The sequence below is a fragment of the Puma concolor genome, chromosome C1, assembly GCF_028749965.1.
Source record: "Puma concolor isolate L17-30 chromosome C1, mPumCon1.1.hap2, whole genome shotgun sequence".
NCBI lineage: Eukaryota > Metazoa > Chordata > Mammalia > Carnivora > Felidae > Puma > Puma concolor.
The window spans coordinates 105,590,559-105,595,280 of NC_141674.1; positions in this window are offsets into that span (position 1 = coordinate 105,590,559).

The window sequence follows — 4,722 nt, forward strand, 5'->3', positions numbered from 1 at the left end:
GTCCCCCAACCCCAGATCTCTCCCTTTTCTACACCTCTCAGGCAAGCAGACCTAGCCCCAGTCTGTAACCCCCAAGCTTGGCTCCAGCCCCCTCCCCTTCTCACTCCATTCCCCCAATCGGCTTGCTTCTCTTCCTCCTTTCTTCCCAGCTCCCAGGCTCCTAACCGCGACAGCCAATCTCCAGCCTGCTCTGGAGCCACACCATATAAGGAGAGGTTGGAAAGAAACCCAAGTAAATGCGGGAGCAAACACACACACACACACACACACACACACCAGCACACGCACACACCCTAGAGTTTGAGCACCTTTCTGCACAAGACCCTGTGTCCCTTCTTCCGTGTGGATGACACCAGCCCTACGGCTCCCTGTCCCCGGCTCACCCACCACCCCCCCCCACACACACACACAGAAGGAGGAACCTGTTTGCTATTCCCCGCCTTTATTCACACCCCCTGAGACCATCACTCCAACCAGTTGCCTCTGACCTAGATTTTCTGCACTAATTACAAGCCTAACGAGATATAACAAACACCCAGCTTAGCACAGCTGAGACCCTTGAGGTCAATTAGTGCAACCCAGCTCAGCCCAGGAAATGAGGGGTGGAGCCAGAAACTCTTGTAGGCGCCTCACCCCCACCTCAACCCTGGCTTTGGAAGCAGGCAGGGGAGAAGGCAAAGATTAGCAGGACCAGTTTAAAAATAGGATCTTGGAGAGTTGACAAACGTGCAGAAAACTGCATTGAAGTTGGGAAGAATACAGATTCCCATCTCCTCTTAAGTGATCAGTAGGGTGGAGGTTGGTGCAGGGCCATACGGCAGGCAGTTGGCAGTTTTCTTTCTCTGAAAGACAATACGGAGCCCAGGAACTCAGAAGGGCGGGTAGCACTGGAATCTTGGGCCTGCACCCATCTCCAACTCATCATCCCTCTTCCTCTTTACTTCGGACAAGTTGGGGTTGTCTCCCCTATCTTTCCTGCTGGTTTGCAGTAACTCTGAAATCCCCTCTTTCTTTCAGAAATGCTAGATTCCACCTCACTCTTGCTCCTCCTTCTTCCAGATATGAAAACAATGAGAGCAAACAGTTCCTTCCTCCCAAGAAACATGGAATAGGGTAAAACAAAGGCGATCAGGTTTGGGTTAACGAAATATGGTGATGATGCCCAACTTACTGTCTTCTAGAGGAAGAATGAGAAGAAATAGAAGTGGTAGAATCCGGTTGCTTTTGCAGCTTTCCGACCTGGCAGCAACCTCAGCACCACAGGAAAAAAGATGGAGGGCAATGTGGCCCTCGTTCCCTCGGTTCCTTTCTTTAGGTGGCAAAACAGGGCAGTAGGAAGGTTCCCTGTCCTATGTCCTCTGCGTGCGGGCCAGTTGTCCCAACCCCATCCCTGGCACTTGTGGCTCTGTTGAGATGGGAAGGGAAGGACAAGGCTCTGCCCAAGTGGTAAGGGGACTTGGAGTCACTTCAAGAACAGGTGTCTCTTCCCCCAGCCTCCACCCAGCTCTGGCTGCAGTGGGCTACACTCGGCTCACACCCCGCCTCATCTACAGTCCAGATTTACTCAGGAACCAGGTACTTGGTGGGCAGGACAACCCACAGAAGCAGCATGTCTATATGTGGAGGACTCCCAGATTTACCTTCCGGGCCCGAACCCGCCTCTGAAATAAAGGCACTTACAGCCACGTGCCCATCTGACATCTCTACTTCAGTGTCTACAGGCATCTTAAACTTAACATAAATGTGGAAGATCTTTAAACAATGGTTCTTGGTGAATCAGCCTTCCTCCATGCTCTTTTGCAATGTGAGTTACCATCCTCCGCTCAAGATTTCTCCAACTGCCATTTGAATCTGGGTTTGCCTTGATCTCACCGATGGAATGTGCCATTGTGTAAGTTCCAAAGCTTAGACCCTAAGAGGTCTTGCAGTTCCCTCACTGCATGTAAGAAGCCTGGGCTTCTTAAAATTCAGCTGCATGCAAGAAGCTTGGGCTAGCTCAAGGATGTGAGACCAATGGGGAAAGAGGTCCTGAAACCACATGGAATCATCCCAACATCCAAGCCTCCACACAAACACTGGCTAAATGTAGCACACGATGCAAGACCAGACGGCCAACCTTCCAGTCAATCCACAGAATTGTGAGAAGTTGATAAATCATTGTTGTCTGAAGCCACTAAGTTTGGAAGTGGTTTGTTATTCAGCAGTAGATATGGAAACAGAAATTGGTATGCAGAAGTGGGATACCATCATAATTAAAACCTAAAACACATGGCATTGGCATTGGGACCAGGGAACAGACAGAGGCTATAAGGGCAGGCAGCAAAAAGACTATTAGTAGAGGCTGGATGAACAGGGATGAAATTGTTGTTGGATGCTCTGAGAAAGGGTCACCTGTGTTATGTAGTGGTGGAATAATTTATGAAACCATCATCTGTGGTACTTGGAAAATAGAAAATGTACCTAATGAAGTTGTTGGAGGTGGCTAAAGGGATTTCCAAGGAGAATGTTGACAATACCAATATGCTTTTCTTAGCTGTAAATGATAAGGTATTGAAAGAGAAAGGAACTAACAAAGGAACCCGTTTTCAAGCAAAATTTGAGGGGGAAATCATAAAGAGACAGGAACAGTCTCCAGCCAGAAGAAACTGGAGGAATTGAAACCCTTGTGCACTGTTGGTAAGAATGTAAAATGGTGTGTCCTACTATAGAAAACAATATGGCGGTTCCTTAAAAAAAAAAAAAAAAAAGAATTATCACATGATCTAGCAATCCCACTCCTGATATATATCGAAAAGAACTGAAGCTAGATATTGAAGAGATATCTGCTCACCCACATTTATAGTAGCATTATTCACAATGGGTCAGAGATAGAAGTAACTCAAGTGTCCATCAAAGGATGAATGGCTAAGCAAAATGTGCTATATACATATAATGAAATAGTATTCCGCCTTAAAATGGAAGGAAATCTGTCATATACTTACATGAATGAACCTCGAGGACATTATGCTACATGAGCTAAGTCAGACAAAAAAAAATACCGTATGATTCCCCTTACATGAGGTATCTAAAGTAGTCAAATTCATAGAAACAGAAAGTAGACTGGTGGTTTCCAGGGGCTGGGGGAAGGGGGAAATGGGGAGTTGTTTGATGGGGACAGAGTTTCAGTATTGCAAGAAGAAAAAGTTCTAGAGCTGGGTTGCACAACATTGTGAATATGCTTAACACTACTGAACTGCACGCTTAAAAATGGATGATAAATTTTATTATATATTTATTATATATGTTAACCTCAGTTAAATATAAAAATTTTTAAAGACACTTTAAAAATGCCATGATCTCTTGCCCAGTTCCTACACCTGAAATAGTTTTCAGACCTGAAATCTATTGAATGAAAAAGTGGCTGAACACCCCCCCCCCCGCCCCCACCCCAGGAGGAAGGACCCTACAGCAAGTATGTATTGTGCTAATTCCACCAGTCCTTCTCTCAAAGGGACTTACAGGCATTTACTTCAGTGACTGTAAACTAGGGGAGAGGGAATATCCAGTACAACATAAGGTCTGAAATGATATTGGTATTTCGAGACCTGAAATGTCATTGTGGACCCTCACTAGAGTGATGGACTATGGGCCCAGTCAAAATGGAGTCCTGGCTGACATCCATCTCAAGGTGCTCCGTGGGCCCATGGCCCCACCTGGTGGTCATTGCCCCAGTTTCTGAATGTGTAACTGCAATTGATATATTTGGCTGTTAGGAAAGCCCCTACATTATTGGGTCATTGGTTTCTGTAAGAGCTGTCACGGGGGGGGGGGGTGGGATGAGGGGGAGGCCTGGGTGGCTCAGTCCATTAAGCATCCAACTCTCGATTTCAGCTCAGGCCATGATCTGGCTCAGAGCAGGATCTCACAGTCCATGGGTTCAAGCCCTACATCAGCCCTGCATCAGGCTCCACGCTGGCAGTGCAGAGCCTGCTTGGGATTCTCTCTCTCTCTCCTTGCCCCTCCCCAGCTCATGCACACTCTCTCTCTCAAAATAAACTGTAAGAGCTATCACAGTGGGGAAGCTTCTGAAATTGTGCCTCTCTCCCCACTCACATACTTTCAAAGCATCATGGCAAATAAAAAACAATATCCCAGAACAAACTGGTGGTTACCACAGAGGAAGAGAGTGGGGGAGATGGGCAAAATGGGTGAAGGGGAGTGGGGGTGGGTGGGTACAGGCTTCCAATTATGAATGAATAGCTCACAAGGATGAAAGGTATGCATAGGGAATGTAGTCAATGGTATGTATTATAATAGTGTTGTATGGTAACAGATGGTAGCTACACTTGTAGTAAGCATAGCATACATTCAAATCACCATGTCGTACACTGGAACTAATATAACATTGTGTGTCAACTATACTTCAATTTAAAAAATATATATCCCGTTAGAGAGGAAAGACAGATCAGCACCACCCGTAAGGATCTCAAAGGATAGTGGTCTCTATCATACCTCTGGTTAATTTGCCAGTCTGGCTCCTGCAGAAAAGAAATGGATCCTGGAGAGTGACAGTAGACTACAGCCAACTCAATTCAAGCCCTGATTGCAGCCACTGTGCTGGATGTGGCTTATAAACATAGCTTCAAAGCACAAGACATGTGGCCAGGGATTTAACATCTGTGTTCTTCTTCATCTCAGTCAGGAAAGAGGACCAGAAACAGCCCTCGCACAGACTGAACAACA